The sequence below is a fragment of the Myotis myotis genome, unplaced genomic scaffold (genome assembly GCF_014108235.1).
Source record: "Myotis myotis isolate mMyoMyo1 unplaced genomic scaffold, mMyoMyo1.p scaffold_m19_p_2, whole genome shotgun sequence".
In the NCBI taxonomy this organism is placed as follows: domain Eukaryota; kingdom Metazoa; phylum Chordata; class Mammalia; order Chiroptera; family Vespertilionidae; genus Myotis; species Myotis myotis.
In genome coordinates this window covers 25,360,046-25,381,951 of record NW_023416324.1, presented here as the reverse complement: position 1 = coordinate 25,381,951, position 21,906 = coordinate 25,360,046, and the positions used below count along the sequence as shown (strand labels likewise).

Sequence of the window (21,906 nt, the reverse complement as noted above, 5' to 3'; positions counted from 1 at the left end):
TATGGAGATTCCTCAAAAAATTAAAAGTAGGATTGCCATATGATCCAGTAATTCCACCTCTGGGTACATATCCAGAAGGGCTAGGAGGATGTTGGAGGCCTTCTTGTACACCCATGTTCATAGCATTATTCACAATAGCCAAAAGGTGGAAATAATCCCCAAGCGTCCTTCGACAGATGAATGGATAAACGTAATGTGATCTATATGTACAATGCAATATTATCCAATCTTCAGGAAGGAAATTCTGACACATCCTGCAACATGGACGAACCCTGCAGATATGCTAAATAACATAAGCCAGTAAAAAAAACAACAACAATTACTGGATGATTCCACTTTTGTCAAGTTACCAATTTCATAGAGGCAGTAAGTAGAATTGAGGTTGGCAGGAAAGAGAAGGAAATGGGGAGTTGTTCAATGGGTATAGAGTTTCAGTTTTGCAAGACAGAAAAGGTTCTGGAGATTGGTTGCACAACACTGTGCAATGTTTAATACTACTGAACTTGACACTTAAAAATGGTTAAGGTCATAAATTTTGTTAGGTGCATTGTACCACAGTTTACAAAAGGGCAGGGCAGGTGCAGCTGGGCCCCAGGCCTGCCACCACCAGCACTGCCTCTCCCTCCCTCCTTGCTCTCCTCTGCGTGCTGACTCCATGCGTTTCTCCACGCACACCGGTTTTCTTCAAATGCTCATTGGCATTTTCTACACCTCGCTCCTCATAGCTCTTCCCCACCGCAAAGTGGGCCTGTGTCCCAAATTTAAAGATCTTAAGGAAGGACTCCGTGCAGAGCTGAGTTCTGTTGTCGCTCCCCCTGGATTAAGCAGGAAAGCTGGTTGCCCAAGAACATGGCAGTTCCCTATAGAGCCATGTGACTAGAACGTGGCTGAGGTCAAAAACCATTTTCAGAAAGGGTGAGTGTGGGGTTGATGCTAAATAGACCAAACATCCTAAGCAGTGACACAGAGCCCTTACTGGCAGGTTAAGAGAAGCCCAGATCTTCCGACTGCACCCTGAGTGGCGTCTGGTAACTACGAGTACTTCCCACACAAAAGGAAGGCCTTGCTGTGCAAAGCCCCCGGGACAGTGCATTCTCAGCTGTGAATCTCCAGATGGGGGTGATGAGCCACCTGAACGTGAGACTTAAAATCATTTAGGCTATGTCTTCTTCCTGAGCTTCCTTGTTAATATCAAGGGGATTGAGGGCTGAAGACTTTTATAGAAATGTTATTGTGGACTCAAAAATATCTCTGTGTCCTTCCTACTAGACCTGCACAATGAGGTAGAATCCCATGAAAACCAGTGGGTTCCTGATGGCAGATGGAGGCGCCAGCCCACCTCGCCAAACGTTCACAGTCAGAATCTTCACATGCTTTTTAGGAATTCCCTTGATAGTGGCACTCCTGGCTTTCGGCTGTTTTAAATGTCAGCGCGTGCAGAGAATTCAGTGATCACCTGGTTCAGTTGTTTTCCAACTTGTTTTATTTGTATTTATTTATGTTTTAAATATATTTTTTACTGATTTCAGAGAGGAAAAGAGAGGGAGAGAGAGATAGAAACATCAATGATAAGAGAATCATTGACCGGCCGCCTCCTGCATGCCCCACACTGGGAATCGAGCCCGAAACCTGGGCATGTGCCCTGACTGGAAATCGAACCATGACCTCCTAGTTCATAGGTCGACGCTCAACCACTGAACAATGCCGGCCAGGCAATTCTCCAACTTGTTTTAGCTGTGGATCTTTTTTGTTCCTTCCTCCAAATAAAGTCCTACCTGAACTCCAATATATAATATAGATTGAAACAGAGTCGCGTGGGGGTTGGGCAGGTCACAGGGGCCTCTGGACCTTCTGATTGTCTCCTCCCCTTTGAAAGGCACTGATCTAGATGAGCCATTTGATTTCACAGATGGAGAAACTGAGGCCCACAGAGGTTGAGTGGTTCACAGCCTGAAGAATATTAGAGCTGTGACCTGAATCCTGGTCTCCTGGCCTCAGAGCTGCGTTCTTTCTATTGTATCAATAGCTTCTAGCTATTTTGAATGATCACTTCATCATTTTTCTTCAGGTCCATGATAGCTTGAACTGGACTAAAGATGACGGCAAATAGAGGACTTTGGGAACCTGATCTAATAAACAGATAAGAGCTTTATAATTAGGAGCGTTTGTTAATTTATTCAGCAGACTTAATGAGTGCTTACTGCTAGTATTTACCATGCTATGCACTAGAGATATGTATCAGTGAACAAGACAATGCCTGTCCTCAGAGCGTTCCAAGTCTTCCATGCTACGTCAGTGGATGTGATGATACTATAACAGAGAGGGGAACGTGCACAGTTGTTCCTGACCCAGTTCAGGGAAGTCTGGGAAGAATTTCTGAAGAAACGGCATCTAAGAAAACACAGGAGTGAGTCAGGTAGGGGAGTGTTAGGAGAAAGGCTGGAGAGGTCTGCAGGAACCAGGTCATAGAGGTCCTTGTAAACCATTAACCCCAAGGTAACAACCTCAGATATGTTTGCTGGGGAGATCCCTGCTACAATGTGGAGAATGAATCAGCTGAAACAAACTAGAGGCAGGGGGATGGTGGCTGAAGTGTTTGGTAGGTAGAATTTACAGGACTTAATGATTGGCTAAATATTGACGGTGAGGGAGAATAATGGGTCAAGAACAGGCTCAGGTTTCTCACTTGGGCAACTGATTGATGGTGGTTTCTTTGGCCAAGATGGGGAGCACTGGAGAAAGAGCAGACGTGGGCTGAGGGCAGAGGATGAGTTCAGTTTGGGAGTGGTTGAGCTTGAAGTGTCTGTGAAGAATCCTAATGGGGAGTACAGCGAGGAACTGGGTATTCAGGTTGAGCCCAGAGAGAATTCTGGGCTAGAGATAGGGATCTCTAAGTCATCAGCGTTGATGGCATTCGAAGCTGTGGAGAATGAGGTCACTTGAGCAGGGGGTGTAGTGAGAAGAGCAAAGGTCTAGCGCAGAACTGAGGAACATCCAACAATTGTGGAAGAGGAGCTTGCATCAGAAACTGAGGAGAGAGAGGGGAGCGACCAGGAGGCTGCTGGGATCACGAAGCTGAGGGGGATGAGCTTTAGTAAGCAGCGGGGGAGGCTGTGCAGAGAGGCCATGTCCATAAAACACATTCCGTGGATTTTAGTGACGAGAGCATCGTGGTAGCCTTGGGAAGGGAAGGCTCAGTTGGTGGGTAGCAAATGGAAGTCACATCTCAGTGGTTTGGAGAGTGAGTGGGAGGAAGGAGGGTAGTCACAGTGAGCGTGGCCTGCTCTTTAAGTTATGAAAAGGAGAGAGGGTGGTTGCCAATGGGAAGCATGGGGTTGAAGGAAGTTGTTTTATTTCTGAGAGACTTGCACATGTGTAAATGCCACTTGGAAGGGCTGGTAGTGCTAAATACTAGAAAATGGTCTCCTCCTTTTGCGACAGATTTGGAGGAACGTCTGTGCCAATATGGCTGCCCTCCTCCTTGATGTTGTCTAGAGCCGGAGGGAGGGTGACCACGCGTCTGGTTTTGTCTGGGACGTTCCTGATTCTAGCACTCGGAGTTCCCTGTCCTGGGCAGCCGCTCAGGCCAGGCAAACCAGGATGGTTTGTTCACGTCCTGTAGACTTCCTCCCTAAGGAGGAGTAAGAAATAGTCTACCGTGGCAGAAGGCAATTTACCATTTCCCTGAAGACCGAGAGGAGCTGCCTGCCTCAGAAAAAGACCTGTTGCAAGGAACAGAAGGAAGTGTAGGCACTACCTGATTGGTGTAGCAATAGGCTTCAAAAAGATGGTACCTATTTAATTTACAACCAGCAATCCTGCCAATGCAATAATCTGAGATAAGGAGATGTGGAGGAGGCTAAAATGCGGCTGTTAAATTAAAAACTGTATGGAGCTCAGCTGGTGTGGCTCAGTGGTTGAGTGTCACCTCTGAACCAAGAGGTTGGCTGGTTGATTCCAGTCAGGGCACATGCCCGGGTGTTGGTCTTGATCCCCAGTAGGGGGCGTGCAAGAGGCAGCTGATCAATGATGTTTCTACCTCTCTATCGTTCTTCCTTCCTCTTTAAAATCAGTAAGAACATATTTTTAAAAATTAAAATAAAAACTGCAGGGAAGCCCTAGCTGGTTTGGCTCAGTGGATGGAGTGTCGGCCTATGGCCTGAAGGGTCCCAGGTTCGACTCCGGCCAAGGGCACATGCCTGGGTTGTGGGCTTGATCCCCAGTGGGGGGCGTGCAGGAGGCAGCCAATCAATGATTCCCTCATCATTGATGTTTCTATCTCTCTTTTCCTCTCCCTTCCTCTCTAAAATCAATAAAAAATATATCTTAAAAATTCAAATGAATGGACTAACAATAATGAATGATGCGTGAAAACATGTTGAGTGCTTGCTCTGCGGCAAGCATTTTGTAAGCCCTTTACCTGCGTGAACTCATTTAATCCTCAAACAATATCGTGGGTGCTCTTCTCCCCATTTTGCATATGGGGAGACTGCAACAAATACTTTTTAAAAAATATGTTTTTATTGATTTTATAGGGAGGAAGGGACCAGGACCAGGGCGTGCCAGCTGGTGTGGTTCAGCTGGTTGAGCATCGTCTGTGTACCAAGAGGTTGCTGGTTTGATTCCTGGTCAGGGTGTAAGCCCAGGTGATGGGCTCGATCCCCAATAGGGGGCCTGCAAGAGGCAGTAAATCGATAATGCTCCTCATTGATGTTTCCATTTCTCCCTTCCCTTCCTCTCTGAAATCAATAAAAAAATACATTAAAAAAGAAACATCGCTGAGATGTAAAAGATAAAGTCCCAGAAGCAGCCTTCGGCTGGGTCAGGCGGGGCTGATAGGCTGAGGTAAGGATTTTGGATTTTATTCTAATTGCAACGGAAGAGGGTTTTATTGTGTGTGTGTGTGTGTGTGTGTGTGTGTGTGTGTGTGTGTGTGTTAGCAGGGGTAGAATGTAATCTTGATTTACATGAAGAGATAGGTCTGGCTGCTAGGTGCAGAATGGACTGTGAGGCATAAGGAGGATGTGGAATGTGGAAGCAGGAAAAAGTTTAACCGGGTGTCCTGGCTGGACGCAGGGCCTGGAGCTCAGAAGTTTTAGGCAGGTTAATGATCTCTGATCTCCACCCGGGGGCATTTCCTCCTGCTTATCTAATCACACTCCCAAATTTACATAAAGATGAAGGGTCCTCTTGTGGCGGGAAAGGGATCAGATGCCCACCCCGTGGAGGCCGGAGCTCCCCTGCCTGGCTGGGTCCTTGCAGATGAGGCCAGTGGAGGACCCTGGATGAGTATTTCAAATTGCAACTCAGTCTTTGCCGGGTGCAGCTTGCTGTTTGGGCACAGACACAAAATAAATCTCTGTTGTGTGAACCTGGGTGCACGGCAGAAAGACTGCAGAGAAGGAGAGAAGAGGCCATGGGTGAGGTCTGTCCAGACGAGGAGGAGAGAGAGAAAGAGGTTCCTGTGGACTTTCTGGTTTCTGACCCTCCTGAGGCCGAAGGTGCTTCTGTGGGCTCCTGAGATACCTCTGTTTCCTGATCAAAATTCCTGTTTTCGCTTACGTGGATCTCTTTTATGTGCAGCCCCAGGCCCCTGTCCCGGGGTAAGCACTTTATTATAGCTCCTGCCCCTCGTGGCCGCTGTTGCTGTCTTCTGAGGTTGGCGGTGCCTTGTTTCCCGTGGCCTCACCAACTGAGGGCTTTGCTGCCTGGTTTTGTTTCTTCTAGTTTTATGGGCCTATAATGTTATCTCTTTTTTTTTTTAAGGATTTTTATAAGAGTTTATTTGAGCCAAACTGATGACATATGCAGGAAGCAAGATCTCAAATGCTCCTGCCTATATTATTTATTTTTTTAAAATATCATCCTTTTTCTTTTTATTTATTGATTTTTTTTTTAATTTACACTAGGTGGTGGGCACAAAGCAACCCCCTTAATAAAGTTGACAATTAGCTTCACTCAGAACATTTTTAATAATGTACATTAAAAAAAAAAAGTATTCTTACAAATTGTTCTGCAATCCAAATATACAATAGCCTGCAAAACAACATTTAAAAAACAAAGCCAATGTAAAAAGACAGGTTAAAACAACTAGGCCAGTACAGGTTTATATGGCTCAGATTTTACAGTGTTCTCACTGCACCGTCAGTGTCAGAAATCTGTTCCTTCAGCTGGCTCCACTGCTCCGGGTTTAAGGAAGTGCCTTTCCTTCCTGGTTTCATTCCACCTTCCTGATCCATCCATATTCTCTAATATCAATGAGGACTTTTCCTTTAAAGTGCCGTACGCTGACGCACCTCATTTTCCCAGTCTGGAACATGTCGTCATCCCTGCTGCTGCTGCTCTGTTTAGGAGACGACGGGGCTCTTGAAGTCTCACCGGTCTTTTGCTTCTTTACAGGCTTTTCTGAAGCAACTTGCTTTTTCCTCTTTAACTTTTTTTCAACCTCACTGTCAGAATTGCTGCCAGAAGAGCCTGAAGAAAGAAGTTCCTTTGATGTAGGCATTGCTGCGCCGTTGCCGCCGACCTGCCCTGCTCGCTTGCTCCTCGCTCTTTATTTATTGATTTTAAGAGAGAGGGAGAGACAGAGAGAAACATGGATCCGTTGTTCCCCTTGTTTATGCATTCATCGGTTGGTTCTTGTATGTGCCCTCACTGCAGATCGAACCCTCAACCTTGGCGACACTACCCAGTTGAGCTACCCAGCCAGGGCCTATAGTGTTACTTTAAGGTATTTGAATTTGCATTTGTTTTATTCACTGATAAGACCATCATTTTCCTAGGGTAACATTATATTCATACTATTTACTTTTTAAGCCCTTTCTAAGTAGAATCCAGTTTCACACGTAATTCAGTTAGTTGGATAATAAACATATCTTTTTTTAAATTGATACACATATTTTTCCAGTCTCTTTCCTCTTTATATTCTACAGAAGATAAAATGCAAAAGGACCTATTCATCAAGAACCTTTTGAGTTCCCCCTATAAGTCAGCCCTGGGTTCCCCCTTCTGTTCTTTGGCCCACCTTCAGCAGTTGGTTTCCCTGGGCCTCCTCTCCTCGGCCACAGTCTCCTCGAATGACCTCGCCTGCTCCCAGGCCTTTGCTCCCACCTGTTCTGCAGGATGAGCAGACTTTGCTTTTTCAATATGTGACTTTACCCCATACACTTTGTATTCTGTTTAGTTTAACCAAGGGAAACTCCCTGAGATATTTCGGTCACGGTCACGGCTTGGTGCTGCCCACAGGTGTAGCTGGAGTTAGAGTGGCTTATACACTAAGCTGCATCTTCAAATGGACCAGTGGGACGGGTGGCCCTTCAGAAGCTAACGGAGCTCACCCGGAATAGCGGGTCTACTTGGACCTTTGCCTTGTGGGCTGCCCTGCAAGGCTCTGGCAGGTGCGAGGCTCCCTGTGCCACTGGAGGTGACATCCTGGGCACCTCCTTGGGAGAGTCAGTTTGGAGGCTGCCGTCTGGAACACGGCAGCCACCCAGTCCAAAAAGGGGTCTGAGGGAAACTCTAGGACTGGGGACGAAATGCTCAATGGCTGCCGTCTGGGGGAGACTTTGGAGCCCACATCCCAGAGTGTGAGCTAGGAAAGGAAACCTCTGTCTCTGGCCAGAGGGTCTGCCAACTTTCAGACCAAACCTGTGCATGCAGATGGCGCCCAAGCTCCATCCCAGACTCAAGACCTCCCTGGACATCTGGGTGTCCCAGGGGCATTTCAAACTCGCTATATGCAAGACTGAACACATTGCCCTCCCACTACTCCCCAAACTGTCCCCTCCTCACTATTCCCAATCCTGATTATCATGATTTCACTCCCAGTCCCATCAAACAAGTCAAAATCCTGGCTGTCATCCTCGATCCTTCCTGTGGCCCCTTCCTTTCCTTTTTTCATAACTGCCTGGTCAGCAGGTCTTACCATCTATACAGGGTGGGGCAAAAGTGGTTTACAGTTGTTTGCATGGAAAATAATACAATAATTAATAAATAATAATGCAAGAATAAACGTTTGTATACTCACAACTGTAAACCTAGATTTGCTCCACCCTAAATGTGTTTCCTGTTGCTGATATAATAAATAGCTACAAACTTCTGGCTTAACACAACACAAGATTGTTATCTAACAGCTGTGGAGTCAGAAGTCTGAAATGAATTTTTTTTTTAAAATATATTTTATTGATTTTTCACAGAGAGGAAGGGAGAGATATAGAGAGTCAGAAACATCGATGAGAGAGAAACATCCATCAGCTGCCTCCTGCACACCTCCTACTGGGGATGTGCCCGCAACCCAGGTACATGCCCTTGACCGGAATCGAACCTGGGACCTTTCAGTCCGCAGGCCGACGCTCTATCCACTGAGCCAAACCGGTTTTGGCTGAAATGAATTTTATGGGGCTAAAATCAAGGTGTTGGAAAGGCTGGTTCCTTCTGGAGTCTCTAGGGGAAATCCATGCCTTGTCTCAGCTTCTAAGGGCTGCCTATGGGCTTACAGCTGCATCACTTCCCTCTCTGCTTCCATCGTCACTTTGCCTTCTTCCTACTACTCTGATCTATCCTCCTCTTATAAGGACTCTTGTGATTCACATAGGGCCCTCCCAGGTGACCCATGGCAATCTCCCCATCTCCTGATCCTTAATCTCATCGGCAAGTCCCTTTTTGCCATGTAAGGTGACATTTGCAGGTTCCAGTCATTAGGATGTGGGTATCTTTCACACCATCCTACCCACTTAGCATTCCTGGAACCCGTCTGTGCCAACTGTCACTGCTTAGAGAGTCACACTGTCTCTCACGGAGGCTGTTAAACAGCCTAATTGGTCTCTGCTTCTGGTCCTGCCCCTCCAATCCATTATCTTTCTAATTGCATCTTCTTTGTCTCTCTCTTGGTTGAGTTTTTACCGATCTCCCTTTACTCTCAGGATAAACCCTGAGCTCCTGAGATGGCGCACAAGGTCTTCTGTGGCCTTTCTGTTCACTCCTTCAGCCGAAACCCCTACCAGCCCCACAAAGCTACTTTCCAATCCCGAGACAGAGCAGAGTGGGTTATAGAGCTTCTGGAGCCACACTTTTCAGGCTTGAATTCCACTTGCCAGATCTGAGCTCTTGGGCCAAGAACGTACCCACTCCATGCCTCTCATATTTTTAAAAATTTGGTGCTCCAGGGGTTGTTGTGATGATTAAATTAATATTGTTTCCGTCCTTACCCAAACAGGGGGTGGCACATGGTCAGCTCCTCCTCCATCACCCATGTTCCGTCAGGCCCGTGGATGCTGTCTGGGATGCTCTCCGAGACCACCGTTTCCCTGGGAACTCTGACCCATCCCTTCAAGGTATGGCTCAGTGGCACCCACACTGCACAGGCCGCCCTGCTGTCTCCTCCACCCCAGCCCGAGTTCCAGGAACTCTTCACACACAACTAGAGACCCTCTCCAATGTCTTTACAATGACAGGGTGATGGGTGTAGGAGGAAAACATCTTGAAATACTAATATTTGTGCTCCTGCCTCACCTTTCCTTGTATGTGGCCTTCCCCCTAGTCAGCCAGGGGCATTCACACTGCCTTCAAGAATTAGTCCTCTTATAGCAAGAACGGAAAGAGAAAGGGAAAAAACCATGTTTGAGTTTTTCAGCGTCCAGCTAGGCTCCAATGTGGACACCTCCGTGAATAGTATTAAAAGCTACGTGGGCTGAAACCGGTTTGGCTCAGTGGATGGAGCGTCGGTCTGTGGACTGAGGGGTCCCAGGTTTGATTCCGGTCAGGGGCATGTACCTGGGTTGCGGGCACATCCACAGTGGGAGATGTGCAGGAGGCGGCTGATCGATGTTTCTCTGTCATCGATGTTTCTAGCTCTCTATCTCTCTCCCTTCCTCTCTGTGAAAAATCAATAAAATATATGTATAAAAAAATGTAAAAACTTTAAAAAATAAAATAAAAAATAAAATAAAAGCTACGTGGTGGGCCTGATGGAGAGGAGGGATTTGAGAGCCCAAATGGGTGGTCCTGGAAGCAGGTAGAAAGCTCATGTGCAGAGGAGAAGAGTCGGCATCAAGAAACTAACTGCCCGGCAGAGGCCGGTCTGGCAGCCAAGCCAGCTTGGGTACCACCCATGGCCCCTGCGTCCGCACGGCGTCCCCTGTTCTCCCCGCTTGCTGGTGAAGTCCTTCTCTCATCAGCTGCCTTCGTTCACCCCACAGAAGTGGTGCCCACCCATGCCATGGCCCATGTGAGCCGTTTTCTGTGAACGCCCACTCTGCCTAACAGCTCAGGAACCTTATAAGCCTCATAACACAAAGGGTGGGCTCTCGACACTGAGTATCAGCGGGTGTGAGAGAGAAAGCCCCAGCCCCCGACCTCGGGCGGGACTGGACAGTGATGCTGCCGTTTCACAGAGCCCCTGCGAGGGCAGTTGGTTGGATCCATCTCTGTATCCCTAACACATGGCTGGTGGGGGTAGTAATATATTGAAAGAATGAATGAAAATCACAGTGTAATGAGGAAGACAGGTGCATACATAATGACAACACAACCCAGTGCTGCGATAAGACTAGAAGCACCGCGTGATCACAAGAGGAAAAGGCACCAGAGACACGGGATTTCCCGAGGCAGCACCAGGACTGGAGCCCAAGTCTCGACCGACTCCAGAGCGCCACTGCAGCAGATGGATGCGCTTGGGGGCGTCTGCCCAGCCCACGCTACTCTCTCTGGGCAATCGACCGCCCCCTGGACTGGGTCACTGGCAGTCCCCCCAGCCATCATTGATGGGCGTTTAGTGCATGACCCAGATTGGCAATGAGTTCTCCCCCCGCCCCCCAATGATTTTGCTGTTGGTGTTCAGAGATGCCAGTCGATTGCTGCTGCCACCTGACCTGAGAAGCGAAGCCGCTCATATTTGGCCATGTGTGCAGAGACCCGGGGGATGCCGAGACCCGCTGCTCAGTGGCTTCTCAGGCCTAGCTCTCAGCCTCTTGAGGCCTGGTTGCACCCTATGCTGGGTTCCATGTGACACCCCTGATGACTTGTGTTAACTTCCTCTCCTTTGCTTAAGCTTCCCTGGGTGGTTTCTGTTCTGTGTGACCAGGAGTCCTGGCTAACATCCTCATTGATGTCCCCATTGTGACCACTGCAAACACCTCCAAGCTGTCACAACGTCCCAGGCTTTGTTCTGAGGGCTTCACATGCAATTACCTGTTAAATCCTCCTAACACTCCTATGAGGTAGGCACAACTGCAGTCCCTAGTTTTCAGATGAAGAAACTGAGGCACAGAGAGGTTAAGTGATGTGCTGGTCACACAGCTAGTCGGCGGTGGCGCCGGGGTTGATATCGAGAGCCATGTCCGACATCGCAGTTGTATCCTGTTTCGTTGAACCAAAGTTTGTATTTGTATGTTTTTAGCCCCTTCTCCTGGAAGAAGGCATAGTTCCAAGTGCCAGGCGCCCAGAGGAGCCCTGAGTGAGTCCCCTCTCTCAGTGGCTGGGAGCCGGCCGCTGTGGGCCCACAGGTCCTGCCTCTCACCTTCCCGGGCCTGGCAGCGGAAGCGCGGGAAGGAGCAGCCGAGCCAGGTACAGGGCTTGGCGGCAAAGCTGCTTGTTCGGCGGGAGGCCAGAGCCGCGCCCTGGCACCTGGCAGGCAGCCCAGCCGCACAGTTGAGAAAATACCTGGAACAAAGGCATCCTCCCGCCACCACTGGCCGCCTCTCCTTGTGCCTGGAGCTCCTCAGCTGACAAATCTGACCTCTGGGCCAGGTCAGGTCTGGTCCTTACATGGCCTCAGGCGGCGGTGGAGAGGCTCCTTGCCCGGCTGGCACCACTTTCCTAGCTGCCCTGGACCGAGGGCACCCCAGAGGGAGGCCCTCATCTCCTTCCCCCGCCCCCCCAGGGGCTCTGCTGGGCGCCTGAACTTCCTGTTCCCGCCCCCTCCCCCACGGCCTGGGATCCCCCAGCCAGGAGGTCCGTCTTGTAGCAATGGCTGGTCAGAGGTGTAGCCTGTGTCTTGGTGGTGGATGCCCAGGGGCCCTGCACCCGGTTTGGGTGTAACCAACAGCAGGCACTGGGGGAGTCAATGTGGCCAGGGGCCTGGGAGGATGAGAAGCAGAGAAGACTCCGGGCCCAGGGTGTGGTGTGGCACAGAAACTCCCCAAGGGACTCTGAGCAGTTCCTTCTCCTCCCTTCCCTTTTCCACATGAGCCAGACCTCGGGGCTATGGCTCTGGACAACAGGCCACCTTGCTGCAGCTCTTTCATTCAAACAGGGACTGGCCCAAGCCCCCAGCCCAACTCCAGCCCCAGCCAGCACCAAGTCTCACCCCAACCCTGTGCTTTAGTGACCATTGCCACCCGGGCCCCCTGACCTCCAGTTTGTGGAAGATAAGCAGGCCCGGGCCAGGCAGCGGTGCTCTGAGACTGCGCCCTCAGGCCTGGCTCTCTGCAGCCCAGCTTCACTGCTCAGTGCCTGGACCCAGGGAGCACATATGCTCGGGCCTGGGCGACCTCTGTTTCTGCTCATTTCACGCCCCACCCAGGGCCCAGGGCATAGCGCCCCATGCCCACTACAGGGCTAGGCTCAGACTGCGTTCTGCACCAGTCCTTGGTAGATGAATGAGTAAAGAGCTGTCCAAAGGAAGAGGCCCTTTTGAGGCAGGTGTGGGCAGCATGGCCTGGAGTCCCAGGACCCCAGCTCCACCACTCGCTGGCTGTGGGACTCTCGGAGCCTCACTTCTTCCTCCTTAGAACAGGCACAAACGACACACGCCTCTGTGGGTTGTTGGGCAACTTGCTATTAATAATAAAATAGCAACAACAACAATTACATAGCCACCGCTTCTGGAGAACTTCCTCTGCCTTGGGTGCTTTGCATGAATCCTCACAGTAGTCCTGTGTGGGAGGCGCTCTCCCCACTTCACAAGAACTTAGTCGTGACTGAGCCTTGCCCAGGAAATGGCAGCTCTAGCCTTTCTGTGTGCAGGGCGGCATGGCCTGTGTGAGGCCACCTGTGTGTGCGGAGTTCACAGCTGGGGTCAGAGCCTGGCCTCAGTCCAGATTCATGGCTGCGAGGTCTCTCCACAGGTGCTGAGGGCCACCTGAGTGAGTCCCAGCTGAACTGCTGGGAGGTTGGAGTCTTGGGCTCTGGTCCCACTTCTGCTCCTGAGAGGCACTGCCACCTGGGCCGATCCCTCCTCCTCCCTGGTCTCAGCTTATCCTCTTGTAAAATGAGAAATAGGGGTCGGATCCCTTGATCACCAAGATCTCTGACCACAAAGAAAGGCTAAGGGGAAGCTCAGGAAGATAGGGAGCCTGTTTCTGAATTCCTGGTTTCTCTCTGCCCCCTAGTGGACACCAGCAGCCTAGCACGCGGGGCTTGGCTGCTGGGTGCATACAGTGACTCCCAGGATTTGGGGATTAGGATTAGCTTTGTGACTTCTGCCAAGGTTCCCACTACTCAGAGCCCCAATTCCCATCTATTAAATGGGGGTTAGAATAGTACCAACATCATCAGGATGTTGTGAGGATTAAGTATAATAGTGAGTATGAAATGCTTGAGCCACACATACAGAATGTGCCCAATAAATGCTAATCATCATTTTCATCCCTCCTCCATCTCCACCGGCCACCAGTCACCAAGCCAGCTGATTCTCGCCTCTCTTGCATCCTCTCCATCCTATAGATCACGCCTCACCATCTCTCTCCTGGATTCCTTCAATAGCTCCCCCCCCCCCCCCCACAGTACTCCTGCACCTCCCCCCAGTGACCCCACCTGCCCACACCACAGGCCAGACCTGCAAATGCCTCATCTGGGACAGTTGTCCAAATCCCTCAAGTGGCCCTTAGGGCGCCTGCCTACCTCTGCAGCCTGCACCTTTCTGTTCCCTATATTCTGACTACACCCAGCTCCAGGCATCCCTCCATGCAGGGCCAGAGGTCCTGCCTCCCTCATTGAAAGGCTACTTTAACGGTCTTTCCTTCCCCTTCCCCACCACTACCCCAAACCCTCTCCAGGTCTCCGTTTCCTTATCTGCCAAATTGGATGGTTGTGAGGATGAAGGAGAATACATACTGAAGTGTTTGGCTCACACTAGCCACTCGGCAGAAAGGTGCCTACAACTGGGAGGGAGGGTCTGTCGTCAGTGCAGTGGGAGGTCATCTGCCATTTGGGGTTGGGGGAGGCCTGGGAAAAACACTCCAACCAACTGAGCCGCCCTGGCCAGGGCAATTCAACCCTTTTAAAATTCTGTTTAATGTTTCGGCTAAGAAATATATCTACAACATTCGAGAAACCATATGTAGAATGATATGCTTTAAGTAGTCTCCCTGCTACAGGTATTTGCATTCTACCCCTTCCATCCTCTATAAATAATCAATTTTATTGATTTCTTATGTACCCTTTTAATGTAAATAAACACAAGCAAATATGAATATACATTCTTTTAAAAAATTTATTGATTGAGGTTAGAGAGAGAGATTTGTTGTTCCATTTATTCATGCATTCATTGGTTGCTTCTTGAATGTGCCCTGACCACGGATCGAACCTGCAACCTTGGTGTATCAGGATGATGCTTCAACCAATTGAGCTACCCAGTCAGGGCCCGAATATACATTCTTATTCCGCCCCTTTTTTACTTAAAGGAGGGTATACTATGTTCTGCCTCTTACCTTTCCCACTCAGCAATGCATCTTGTAGCTTAACCAGTCTTGCTCCTTTATTCAACTCTTTAGTATTCCATTGTGTGCTTTTTCATAGTTTATTTAGCCAGATCCTTCCTTATTAATGGACACTTGGTTTGTTTCTGGACTTTCGCCATCACAAACAGTACTGCAACGAATAACCTTACCTACACAGGGCTGATGAGTAGGCAAGATTATCAACGCCATGGCTGTGCCAGTTGTTGAAATATTGGAATACTTTCATAGTGCTAGGCAAATAGCACAATGGCAACTGTAATGATCCACAAACTCAGTTAATGATAGGAATTCTGTGATAAACTTCAAGCTATGGTTGTAGGGCCCCAGGATTTATCCAAGGTGCCTCCTGCCATACAGGCCTCTGTACGGTTAGAATCGGTAGGACTCACTGGGACTTCAGCCGGGCCCAGGGAGTCATGTGACAGGAGGACCCGCTTTACAGAGCACTCTGCTTCAGAAAAATCACCAGTTTACCACTATCCTCTAATTACCCAGTTGCTACTGCCTGGAAATATTTTAGGGTTTTTTTTTAATTATATTTTTATTGATTTCAGAGAGAGGAAGGAAATGGAGGAGAGAGATAGAAACATCAATGATGAGAATCATTAATTGGCTGCCTCTTGCACGCCCCCTACTGGGGATAGAGCCCACAACTCAGACATATGCCCCTGACTAGAATCAAACCCAGGACCCTTCAGTCTACAGGCAAGCACTCTATCCTCTGAGCCGGCTACGATAGGCAGTGATGGCAAACCTATGACACGCGTGTCAGAGGTGACACGCGAACTCATTTTTTTTGTTGATTTTTCTTTGTTAAATGGCATTTAAATATATAAAATAAACATCAAAAATATACGTCTTTGTTTTACTATGGTTGCAAATATCAAAAAATTTCTATATGTGACACGGCACCAGAGTTAGGTTAGGGTTTTTCAAAATGCTGACACGCCGAGCTCAAAAGGTTCGCCATCACTGGTAGGGCAATATTTTAGTTTTTATTGAACTTTTATTGGTTCATTTTAATATTGTTAATTTGGATGAATGCAGTACTTTGATATTTGCAAATTTAAGATTTATAATAAAACATGAAAAACAGCCGAAACCGGTTTGGCTCAGTGGATAGAGCGTCGGCTTGCGGACTGAAGGGTCCCAGGTTCGATTCCGGTCAGGGGCATGTACCTGGGTTGCGGGCATATCCCCAGTGGGAGATGTGCAGGAGGCGGCTGATCGATGTTTCTCTCTCATCGATGTTTCTAACTCTCTATCTCTCTCTCCCTTCCTCTCTGTAAAAAATCAATAAAATATATTTAAAAAAAAAAAAAAAAAAAAAAAGAAAAACAAACACCAAAATGAAGAGTCAAGAAGTGATGGATCCTTCTTAATGTTTTTTGTTTGTTTTTGTCTTTAATCTCTTAAGTATGACTCTTATGTTCCTGGGAGGAAGAAGAAAGAAGAATTAACACAGCCTGAAATATCTTTTATGATTATGCAAAATCTGAAGAGCCTAGAATATTTATTAGCAGGCAAGAATCAGTACACAATAAAACAAGTAATTTGTATTTCTGGGATAAAAGACAAATTTATAGACTTGTGTTTCAGGTTATGATAGCTGGATAATTCTGAGCAACCTTATTCCTGAGAAGAGCTAGACAAGCTGGACAAAATCACTTAAAAATCACTCTACTTAACAGCTATGACAGGTTTAAAGCACATCCATAAATGTATGGCACTCCCCTTCAAGAGGCAGAGTCCTGGGGCGTGGTTCAGACTTCACAACTTACTTCTAATGACCAGGATAAAGTGGAAGCGACAGCGAGTGTCCAGATTATCGAGGTTTCCTCCTGGATTACTCACTCTGGGAGAAGCCAGCTCCCCTGTTATGAGGACACACAAGCATCCCTATGCAGGCGGTCTACAAAGTGAAGGAACTGAGGCCTCCTGCCAACAGCCAGCACTGATCTCTCCAGGAGTGAGTGCGCCATCTTGGAAGTGGGCTCTCCCGCCCCAGTCAAGCTTTCAGATGTCTGCACCTCTGCTGACAGTCTTACTGCAGCTCAGGAGCGACCCTGAGCCAGAATCACCCAGCTAAGCCATGACTGGACCCTGACTCTCAGAAACTGTATGAAGTAATACATTTTAATTTAACATTTGAAGCTGCTAAATTTAGTAGTAATTTGTTATTCAGCAATCGATAACTGATATGCCCGTTCAAGTGGCCCAGTTACTTGGGCATTGTCCTGTGTACTGAAGGGTTGAGGTTTGATTCTCAGTCAGGGCACACACCAGGGTTGTGGGTTCGATGCCTGGTCGGGGCGTGTACGGGAGGCAACCAATCGATATTTCTCTCTCACATTGATGTTTCTCTCTTCCTTCCTCTTTCTAAGCATGTCTTTGGGTGAAGATTTAAGAAACAGAGATAACTAATTACAGGCAGTGATGTGTTAACAAGTTAATAAAGAATTACCGCCGAACCGGTTTGACTCAGTGGATAGAGCGTCGGCCTTCAGACTGAAAGGTCCCAGGTTCGATTCTGGTCAAGGGCATGTGCCTTGGTTGCGGGCACATCCCCACTGGGGGGCGTGCAGGAGGCAGCTGATTGATCTCTCTCATTGATGTTTCTAACTCTCTATCCCTCTCCCTTCTTCTCTGTAAAAAATCAATAAAATATTTTTTAAAAAAGAAAAAAAAAAGAATTACCAACTGGGGCAAGTCTCTTGGAAGTATAGAGGCTCAGAGAGATGAGCCTTGTGTTTGAGCCTGTTGTTTCCTGAAAGCCTGAGTAGTACTTATTTAACACTAGAGGCCCAGTGCATGAAAATTCATGCACACAGGGAGTCCCTCAGCCCAGCCTGCACCCTCTCATAGTTTGAAACCCTTGGGGGATGCCCACCTGCTGGCTTAGGCCTGCTCCCCGAGAACAGATGATCTAAAAGAAATAATCATATCTTTGGGTAAGGATTTTTTAAAAAGGTAATGGTCGCGTGAAAATTCACTGCCCGTGAGACTGAGGGGACTGGGTGCCACCATCTTGTGGCTGTGGGTGCTGCCATCTTGTGAGGGCATGATCGTCAATTAGCATATTACCTCTTTATTATCTTTATTATATAGGATTGTCAATAGGTCTGGAACTTTAAGTAAAACAATGCATAATGAAACCCATTTTTACCATAGGCTGATTGACATTAGCAAGGGTTAAGTTCCTATGGCATCTCATCAACATTACAATGAAACAACATTGAACAAAATGATGTTATTCAAGGACCTGCAATTCTTCCAGAAATTTTCAGGGGAAGTGGGACAGGATTTGGAGTCAAGGATCATGAAGAAGGTTCCTTGGTGGAACCCCCTCACTTTGAGCGGGGACCCTAAAGGCTTAACTCTGGGCTTATGTATGAATAAATAGGAAGAAGACAGGTCCTCACAAAGAAAGCGTCTCAGCTCCACACCATCACAGCCCCTGGAGTTGCATTAGGGTGACCCCCGATTGCAAGTCCCTCCAGGTGCTGGGAAGAAGCAAAAGTAAGTCCTCTCTGGACTTCCTCTCTGGAGGAAAGTAACACTACCCGAAGCCTGAGATTGTTTCTATGAGGAATTTTATAAATACATCTATAGTGGCCAGCACATGCACCTGCATGCATACACACACAGAACAGGCACATAAGGAGTTAACATGAAGAAAGCCAGTAGAACTAATAGACAAGAAAAACATACCCTCAGAGGATTTAGATATGGAGTTATAGACACAGACATTTAAATAGCCCCCAAATGAAAACAGTACAAATGTCAGTCAACTGGTAATGAGTAAACAAGATGTGGTATGTCCATACAATGGAATATTATTCAACAGTAAAAAAGAGTGAAAGCGCTAATGCTTCATCATAGATAAACCTCAGAAACATTATATAAGTGAGAGAAGCCAGACATAAAATGTCATATACTGCATGATTCCATTTTTGTGAAATTTTCACAAAAGGCAAATGTATAAAGAAAGAAAGTACATTAGTGGTTGCCTAGTGCTAGGAGTGGGGATAAACTACAAAGGGATATGATGTCTCTTTCTTTTGGGGGTTATGGAAATATAAAATTATATTGGGCGATGGTTGTACAACTCTGTAACTGTACTAAAAATCATTCAACTGTACACTTAAGGTGGGAATTTTATGTTGTATAAGTTATGCCTCAATAAAGTGCTAAAAATAAATAAGGCAAACATTTTATTTAAGATGGTGAAAAAAGAGCAATAAAACAAACCCCTAAAAACAGGAAAGAATGAAACAATAAAGAGAAAGTCAGAAACCAAGGAAAGAGAACAAACAAAAAGAGAAAAAGTATTTGAAACTTGGTATTTTGAAAATAATGAATAAAATGAGGCTGGTGAGTTTATTTACCCAGAGGTGGGTTAATTATCACGGGGATCATGAAGCCATTTACAGCTTAGGCAAACAACTTTGGTGTCCAATAACAAGCATGTTTTATAAGCTTGCAGTCATTACATTCTTCACTGATGACAGGACTGACTGCCATCTCAATCGTAGGATCTGGCTTCGGTACCTGCCCCTGTCCAAGCACTTCTCCTGTGTTACCTGCATCCTCACAACAACCCAAGAGGTAGGTATTATTTTCCACATGTAAAGATGGGGGTTGGGGCTCAGAGGAATGGGAACCTTGGCAGAAGTCAAAAAGTTAGTCCTCAAGTCCTGCCTGGCCAGCATGGCTCAGTGGTTGAACATGGACCTATGAACCAGGAGGTCACGGATCCACTTATGCCTGGGTTGCAGGCTTGATCCCCGGCGGAGGGCGTGCAGGACGCAGCCAATGACGATTCTCTCTCATCATTGATGTTTCTAGCTCTCTTCCCCTTCCTCTCTGAAATCAATAAAAATATAGATTAAAAAAAAAGTTCCCAAGTCCTGGGATTCACTGTATGCAGACTGTCCTTTTCCCCTAGGTGTCCACCAGGGGGCAGAGAGAAGCTGGTAATTTAGAAAAAGGCTCCATGTTTTCTTTAATTCCCCCTTAGCCTTTCTTTGTGGTCAGAGATCTTAGTGCTCGAGGGATATGACCCTTGTTTCTCACTTCACAGTAGGATAAACTGAGGTCAGGGAGAGAGTGACCCACCCAGGTGCAGAAGTGGAACCAGAGCCTAAGACTCCAGCTTCCCAATAGCTGGACCCCCGCCCTACACTCAGGTAGCCCTCAGCACCTGTGGGGAGACATGGTGGGCATGAATTCTGAGTTCTGGCCGGGCTCTGGCCTCCGCTGTGAATTCCACGCACACCGGTGGCCTCACACAGGCCATGCTGCCCTGGACACAGAAAGGATATAGCTGCCATTTCCTGAGCAGGGCTTATCATCCCTAAGTCCTGACTAAGTTCTTGTAAAGTGGGGAAAGCATCTCCCTCATAGGACTATTGTGAGGATTCATGCAAAGCACCCAATGCAGAGCAAGTTCTCAAGAAGTGGTCGCTATATCATTGTTGTTGTTGCTATTTTATTATTAATTAGAGACCTGGTGCACAAAATTCGTGCATGAATAGGGCCCCTAGGCCTGGCCAGCGACCAGGGCTGATTGGGGCCTTCCGGCTGCCTGCTGGGGCCTTCCTTCATTCCGCGCCACCCCCTGGTGGTCAGCACATGTCATAGTGAGCAATTGAACTCCTGGTCTCCTGGTCGAACTCCCGAAGGGACAATTTGAATCTTAGGCTTTTATATATATAGATAGCAAGTTGCCCAACAACCAATGGAGGTATGTGTCATTTATGCCTGTTCTAAGGAGGAAGAAATGAGGCTCAGAGAGTCCTGCAGCCAGCAAGTGGTGGAGCTGGGGTCCTGGTACTCCAGGCGCTGGGCCCTGCGGTGAATGAGGGCAGCTGTCATGCTATTCCCATGGCTCTCTAGGTTGGTACAATTATGATCTTGTCTTACACACAAGAAGTCAGAGGCTGAGAAAAGTTAAATGCCACATGGCTGGTGTGAAATTTTGGTAAGAACACCCCTCTGTCTGATTTCAGAGCCTGTGCTTTCTACTGTTATCTTGCCCTCATCCATTGCCCTCCCTGCAGGAGTATGTAAAGTTATCAATGCAGACTTTCTGTCATTAGGGTGTGTCATTGAACTATAAGATGTTAGAGGTGCTCTATACCTGCCCCCTGCACTCTGCTTATTCCAGAATGTGGTTTCAGTAAAAATGTCTAGACATCACTCTTGGTCACTTTTATTGTTGTAAAATATACATAACAAAAATTAACATTTAAACCATTTTAAAATGTATAATTCAGCAGCATTGAGTATATTCACATTGCTGTGCAGCCACCATTACCATCCATCTCCATAACTCTTCTCATCATCCCAAAGGGAAATTCTGTACCCATCAAACAACAACTCTCCATTACCCGCTCCTCCAGCCCCTAGCAACCACCATTCTACTTTCTGTCTCTGAATTCAACTACTCTGGTTAGCTCATATAAACAAAATCATACAATATTTGTCCTTTTGTATTTGGCTTCTTTAACGTAGCACATCTTCAAGATTCATCCATGTTGTAGCATGTGCCAGAATTTTTTTCCTTTTTAGGGCTGAATAATATTCCATTGTATGGGCATTACACACTTTGCTTATTCATTTATCTGTGATGGATATTTGGGTTGTTTTCATCTTTTCGATATGGTGCTATGAACATTGGTGTGCAAATATCTAGGCGACTCCTCCCTTTCAGTCATGTTGGATATACACCCGGTAGTGGAACTGCTGGATCATACGGTAATTCTATGTTTAACTTTTTGAAGAGCCACCACACTGTTTTCCACACCAGCAGCACCATTTTACATCCCCACCAGAAATACAGAAGGGTTCCTATTTTCCACATCCTTACCAACACTTCCTATTTTCTGTGTTGTTGTTGTTGTTGTTGTTATAATATCCTACAGGGTGTAAAATGGTATCTCATTGTGATTTTGATCTGTATTTCCCTAATGATTAGTAATGTTGAGCATCTATGCATGTGCACATTGGCTATCCATACGGATTCTTTGGAGAAATGTCTATTTAAGTCCTTTGTATATCTCTAAATTGGTTGTTTTATTGTTGTTGAGTTGTAGGAATTCTTTATATATTCTCAGATATATGACTTGCAAATATCTTCTCCCATTCTGTGGGTTGCTTTTTTATTCTGTTGATAGCATTCTTTATCTTGAAGTCTACTTTATCTGATATCAATATAGCCTCTCTA

The 21,906-nt window shown here is 47.1% G+C and overlaps 1 pseudogene; it reads right to left on the bottom strand.

The window, feature by feature from the left end:
* Positions 1-5,900: 5,900 nt before the first annotated feature.
* Positions 5,901-6,540, bottom strand: LOC118676910 (annotated as a pseudogene).
* Between the last annotated feature and the right edge of the window lie 15,366 nt (positions 6,541-21,906).